This window comes from Notamacropus eugenii, chromosome 3, assembly GCF_028372415.1.
Source record: "Notamacropus eugenii isolate mMacEug1 chromosome 3, mMacEug1.pri_v2, whole genome shotgun sequence".
In the NCBI taxonomy this organism is placed as follows: domain Eukaryota; kingdom Metazoa; phylum Chordata; class Mammalia; order Diprotodontia; family Macropodidae; genus Notamacropus; species Notamacropus eugenii.
In genome coordinates, this window is record NC_092874.1 from 194,897,993 (window position 1) to 194,904,540 (window position 6,548).

Below are 6,548 nucleotides of genomic sequence, written 5' to 3' on the forward strand. Positions count from 1 at the left end.
GCTGTCTTTTCCCTCTATTGACTTGATGATCTCATCAGTTTCCTTGAAATCTAATTACCATCTCTATGCTGATGATTCTCAAATCTACCTATCCTGCCCTAGCCTCTCTGGGGACCTCTGATCTCAACATTTCCAACTGACTTTCTGACATCTTGAACTGGTTGTCAGACATTTAAACTCAACATGTCCAAAACTGAACTCATCCTCTTTCCCTCTAAATCTTCCCCACCTCTTTTCTAACTTTCCTATTACTGTTGAGGGCAACACTATCCTCCCAACCCGTTATCCTCAATTTCTCACTATGTCTCACTCCTCATATCGAATCTGTTGCCAAAGTCTGTCAATTTCACCTTTGCAACATCTCTTGAATATATCCCCTTCTCTTTGACACTCTTGTACAGACATTCATTACCTCACACCTGGACTACTGCAACAGTCTATTTGTAGGTCTGCCTTTCTCAAGTCTCTCCCGACTCCAATCCATCCTACATTCAGCCAACAAAGTGGTTTTCCTAAATCAGTCAGATCATGTTACTGCTCCCCCTCCCACACATACTCTCAATAAACTCTAGTGGCTCTCTATTACCTCCAGGATCAAATGCAAAATCCTTTGTTTGGCATTCTTCATAACCTTAGTCCCTTTCTACCTTTCCAGTCTTACCCTTCCACTTTGTACTCTCCAGTTCTCCGTATGTTCTGTGATGTCCTCTTTCCTCATCTCCACCTACTGGCTTCCCGAGTTTGCTTCAAGTCCCAACTAGAATCTCATCTTCTACAAGAAGTCTTTCCCACCCCTCTTAATCCTAGTGCCTTCCCTCTTTTAGTTATTTCCTATTTATTTTACATATAACTTGTATGTACACATTTGTTTGTTGTCTCCCATTGTATTGTGACCTCTTTGAGGTCAGGGATGATCTTTTGCCTCTTTTTCTATCTCTAGTGTTTAGCACAGAGCCTGCTATATACTAGGTGTTTAATAAAAGTCTATTGACTGGCTAATTGCTGCCAAGAAGACTATATTCTCCTGGGGAGATACATGTTCATGGATAAGTAAATACGATATAATTTGAGGAGGAAGTAAGTAAGAAAGCACAACTACAGGGATGAGAAAAGCCTTCAAAGAAGACATGGCACCTGAGCTGCTGCTTGAAGGAAGGGAAGGAGACTGAGTGGGAAGTGAGAAGAAAGGGCATTCCAGAAATGGAAGAGAGCCTTTGCAAAGGAACAGAACGAGGGGGAGACGGAATGTCAGGTGAGCTGTAGTCTCATTTGGCTTAAATGTAGCAAGTGTAAAAGGGTCAAAGGGTGTGTATTTATGTACATTTGTTGATTGAGTATCGGTGATTTCTATTTATCCTCCTTTTTTCCCCCTTGTTATCCTCACCCCATGATACCCTTTAGGATAAATTATAAATAAATCAGTGTGATTGGTCCCTAGAGACAGAGAGTAGGATAGCCCTCTGTCTAATATACCCAGTCAGTTCCTCTAGTTGGTTACCTTAGAGTTCTGTCTTCTTCCCATGGGACGCAGGAGAATGGAATGATGAGAGAAAAAGGTCTCAGGAGAAGACTTAGAAAAGGTTGAGCTTGGGACCTAGAACTCACATACCTTATAATACTGATCCTCTAAAATTTTCCTTTAGAGGAGAATGATAAAGTCTGCTCACAAGAGGTCTCAAGACCTCCCCGTCAGTAAATTGACTTGGAGTCCCTGTTTCCTTGCACCCTCGTGAGGTCATGGGGATGGGCAGTCTGCTGAGGGAAAGGCTTGAGGGGCAGGCAGGGGGCCGACCCAGTCCTAGCAGCGTCCAGCTCTTTCAGCATAAATGGCAGCTCAGCTTCCCCCCACAAGTAACCTGCCCCACAGGTGCCCCGAAGCTCATCATTCAAAACCTAGGCAGAGTTGGGAGAGGGTGGATGGGAGAGGAGAGGAGAGTGACGCGATCGCTCTGGGAGCCTTCCAGAATTGGCTCTCCCCAGGCCCTCTGCCGAGCTAGGCACAGGACCCAGGACTCTGCACTTGGACTACGACAGCCCGAGTGTGGAGGGGAGGGGAGGGGGCTGGGCGCGGGCGGGGGGCCTCTTTCGGAGCAGCCCTTCTCCTAGGAACCCCTCTACTCAATCCTGCGGCCCGGATCCCAGGTCTGACTCCAGGTGTCTCCCCGCCCACTCCTGTTTTCAACTTTTCAGCTCTCTAGTCCTTCTCTCTCAATTTCCCCTTTCTCTCCTGAGCTTCACCTACCCTGAGCAGCCCCACCCAGCTGTGCCGGGAACATCCCATAATAGTCAGCCTTCTCCCCCAGTCCTCCCCCCTCCAAAAAGAGGCGGTCATCCCATAATAGCCACCCACAGGAGACATTCCGCGGTGACCGCCCCCTCCCTGCGGAGCTGCCGGGAGCCGCCATCCCATAATAGTTGTCTGCCTGTTTTACTGGTTCCTGCTGAGAAGGGAGCTGGAGAGGAAGGGGAGGGGAGGGGAGGGGGGGAAAAGGTTCTCCCTGGGGAGGCCGGGGGTGGTGACAGGTAGAGGGAAGAGGTGTCCAGGTGTGGGGAGCCACATGCTGTCCCCCATTACCCTGGAGTGGGACCCTTCCCCCCCACCCTAGAGGTGGCGACCTGTCAGGGAAACTGCTGGTCCACCTCAAAAAAGGAAGAAAAACCGAGGTGTTTGGGGGAGGGGGATTGGTTATCAGGTGTTCCCCCAGGAAGACAATGGTTTGAGTGAAAGGGTTGACCTTAGAGAGCGAGGGGGGAGGGGCAAAGAAGAGCTCTCTTATCCTCCCCACTCTGCACCATCATCCCATAATAATCCTTCAACCCCACTCCCCCTCCCACACACACACCATCCCATAATACTTCCCAGAGAGGCAGTCCTGCAGTAGGTACAAAGAAGCATCCCATAATAAGCTTCCCTACCCCACCCATTTCACTCACCAGGCTACCCCCCCCTCGGTCACATGCAGTCGGTGCCAACTCCCCCCTGCTCCCCCCTCTGGCCACCAAAGGCCTTGCCAGCCCATAATACTCCCTCCTCCCCTTTCCTCCCCCCTTCCCACCCCGCACCCCTTCCTCCTGCCTTCAGTTGGATCTGAGCCTCACCAGCCCATAATATTGGCCAGTCTCCTAAGGCTGCTCCAGCCCATAATACTCTCCATGTCTCCTAAGGCCTCTCCATCCCATAGCATTGCCAGAAGCCTGACCTGTGGGCCAGATCCCAAGTCTGTTCCACACATCTCAGCTGTGTCAGCACTGGTCTCTCTCTCTCTCTCTCTGTCTCTCCCTCCCTTCCATCTTCCCTCCATCTAGCTCCCCCTTTTCCATACTGTTTCCAATTCTTTTGTCCCAGACTGCTTCCCCCCTCTCCCCCCAACTCCTAACCTACCTCAGTGCCTTGGTCCTGGATGCCGCTCTGATGTCCTTCGTCACCCTTTCTCCCTAATCTGGTCCCTCCCAGGTTTTTTTCCTCTCCTTTTCATATGCGTGTGTTTCATATATATGTGTATGTGCATGTATATATGTGTATATATGCATACATACAGAGTGTGTGTGTATGGGTGTATGGGTGTATATATATAGATATATATTTCCTGGAAGCCTCAGGAAGGTAAAATTTCACCAGAGGGGCAACAGGGCATTCACCTTGTGGGTCATGGAATAACCTGCATTTCAGGGTTTTCTCAAACTTTCCCCAACGACCGGATATCACAATAATTTGCTTGGCCTGCTTTGTACACTCTGTTCCCCAAGCCTGAATCCCCAATATCAGATTCCCCCTTTTTAAACAGAGGAAGCTCTAGTATGTCTTTCAGAAATACTTGCTTCACTATCCCCAAGTTGTGAGGTATCAAGCATAGGTACCCTTAGGATTCCCATCCTTTTGCAATCTAGTTTTTCTTTGATGGCCTAAGTCAGCCTCACACCCCAGTGAATTATAAGGCCCTCACTTCTGTAGGGTATCAGTTGTTTATGATGCATAGATACCTCTTGGGGTAGAAAGACCTGTTGTAATGGAATGAGCCTGGGGCTTAGGGTCAGAAGACCTAGCTTTGAATCTCACCTCTGTCACTACCTGTGTAGCCTTAGGCAAATTGTTTAACTTTTATAAGCCTTGGTTTCCTTATCTGTGAAATAGGCTGTGATAATCCATAGGATCATTGTGAGAATCAAGTGAGATAATTTAGGGAAAACTGCTCAATAAACATGAACTATGATTAGCTTCAGTGAAGTTCAGACTTCTTTGTCAGGCATTCAAGGCCTTTCACAGTTTGGTGTTACCATATCTTTCCAGCCATAGCTCACAGAATCTCAGTTTTGGAAGAATCTTTAAAGAACACATTCCTTCAATGAATCATCTTACACATGGGCTGGACCACTAAGTAATCCTTTCCACAAGCCTTTGTTGAGCCTGTTACTAATACTTGTAATGTGTTCCTTTCCCCTCTTATGTACTGAATGGTTCCATCTCAATTTTAAAATCCAGTTCAGATGGCTCCTCCTCTTTGAAACTTTTTCCCCTCTCAGAGTTCTTGATTTGGTTTTGCCCCTTTCAAATGCACTTCTAGTGTGTTACAGTTGTCTGTGTATATGTATCTTACATGTTACTACATTGTAAGTTTCCTGAAGACAGACTGTTTTTACTGAACTTTGCATATTCTCTAGTATCTAACATTGTTGTCTGCGTACAGAATGTATTTAAACATTTGTTGAATGAATTAATGGAGAAATAATTTTCCTCAAATTATTACCTAAAAAAAAGATGCTTTTATTCTTTCCTTATTTTAGAGAACATAATTGGTAAATGAACATGAGTCGAGGCAGATTTTTTGGCCCGCGTTCGGGAGAGGTTTCTTTCCCCCTTCTTCCAATGTGGGACCATCCCAGAGCATTCTTCCTGTGTTCTGTGGACTAAATATATACTTTTGATGAATCTTTTCAGGGAGGAGGGAGGTGACCCAACAAGCTCTGAAAATGAAATAAGAAAGTCTAGCATGCTAATTTAGATTGATCCTTTCTGAGCCCACTATTTTCCTAAACTCTAGAGAAACTCAGAAAACTGCAGTCCTCATGTAAATGGACTTCACACAATCCATGATCAGACTAACTTTATGAAACAGGGAAGAGTAAGCAGGGTGTTGGTGTGTATGTATATGTGGGTGATGGTGCTCCAGAGAGTTTGCACATACTTATGTACATAAAGAGCTATGTTAATACGAAAGTGAAGGTGAAATTGGGGGCAGTGATGGAGATGGATACACAGGAAGGTTATTTCAAGCACACAAGTTGGGGAAAAAAATGTAATGGCATCCAGAGCACAGCACGGAAACGGTGCATCAGACAAGAGATATGGTACAAGTATCATAGTCAAGACTATCTTCCTTCTTCAGATTTTTTTCCTGATGAGATCCAGAGATTGAGGTGTGAGAATCATAGGATCATAGATTTAGACCTGGTAAGAATTGTAAAATAGCCCCCTTTCCACTTCTCATTTTATAGATGAGGAAATCTGAGACCCCAAGAGTTATATAGGTAGTGACAGAAATAGGCCATCTGAGGAAAAATACAGTGCTCTTTTCAATAATGCCAGGATGCCTGTGGAAGAGGAGAGGACAGAAAGAAGGCAATATAACTGATTTCTGAACTGGAATTAGGGAAGAAAATTAAGGTCCTTTAAAAAGGAACTCAAAGCTCAGAGCACCTGAAGACAGTGAGCAGTCAGAGGATTCAGGGGTGGGGAACCCACCTCCACTCAGTGTCTCAGTTTCTCCATGAAAAAATGAGGTTGCCTCCCACCAACAGGGCCTGCTCAGAGGTTGAGGGGCTCCCAGTGCCCCATCCATTTCCCTAGATTTGTGGACACTCCTTTTCTGTTCTGTCAGTGTGTATCATAGAAACTATGGAAAGGAGCCCATATAGCAAAAGGAGCCCGCATTTTTGTTGTAGGAGCTTGCATTGTCCCAGGAAGGGTGCCAAACCTGTTTCCCTGTGGCAGGATGAGAGCCCTTAAGGGCACCAACCACGAGTCAAACTCCTAGTTTAACAGGAGAGAGCCGGCAGAGGAATCTGAGCCAATTCCTCAGTTTGGCCACCAGGGGTCACTTTACCCTAAAAAATCACACAATTTGGAATGACCTCGAAAGGACACACAGAAGACCCTCGTTAAGGAACAATGACACAGAGAGTCAGAAATACACACACACTGGGTAACATGTACATAGAAAAATACATATAAAGAAACAGAGACAGTGACACAGAGGCAGAAGATACATGCAGCACCTCCCTTTGCTCCTCTGGTTGGAATCTTTTCGTGGGTGGGTGTTAGTGTGTGGGTGGTGTGGCAGTGGGGGCAGGGAGCATGCCAATCTAAGGAGCCCAGCCAACTCCTGCCTATGGGAGGCCCTCCTCCTCCTGCCACCCCCTTTTCCTCTCCTCACCAAAGCCTTCAGGATAAGCTTCTGACATCGGGCATTTCTCCCTTTCATTCCCCTCTGGTTCTCCCTTCTCTCTGTGCTGGGGTAGCCAACAAGCCCCACCCTCCTGCTCCCACCTCC

At 46.7% G+C, this 6,548-nt stretch overlaps 2 protein-coding genes across 4 annotated transcripts in view; both read right to left on the minus strand.

Annotated features, from left to right (window-relative positions):
- Positions 1-6,548, minus strand: part of NOP2 (NOP2 nucleolar protein) — a 122,416-nt gene that overhangs the window by 55,974 nt on the left and 59,894 nt on the right. The gene's annotated exons all lie outside the window — the stretch shown is intronic.
- The window catches only part of CHD4 (chromodomain helicase DNA binding protein 4), a 109,882-nt gene that overhangs the window by 43,442 nt on the left and 59,892 nt on the right, over positions 1-6,548 (minus strand). The gene's annotated exons all lie outside the window — the stretch shown is intronic.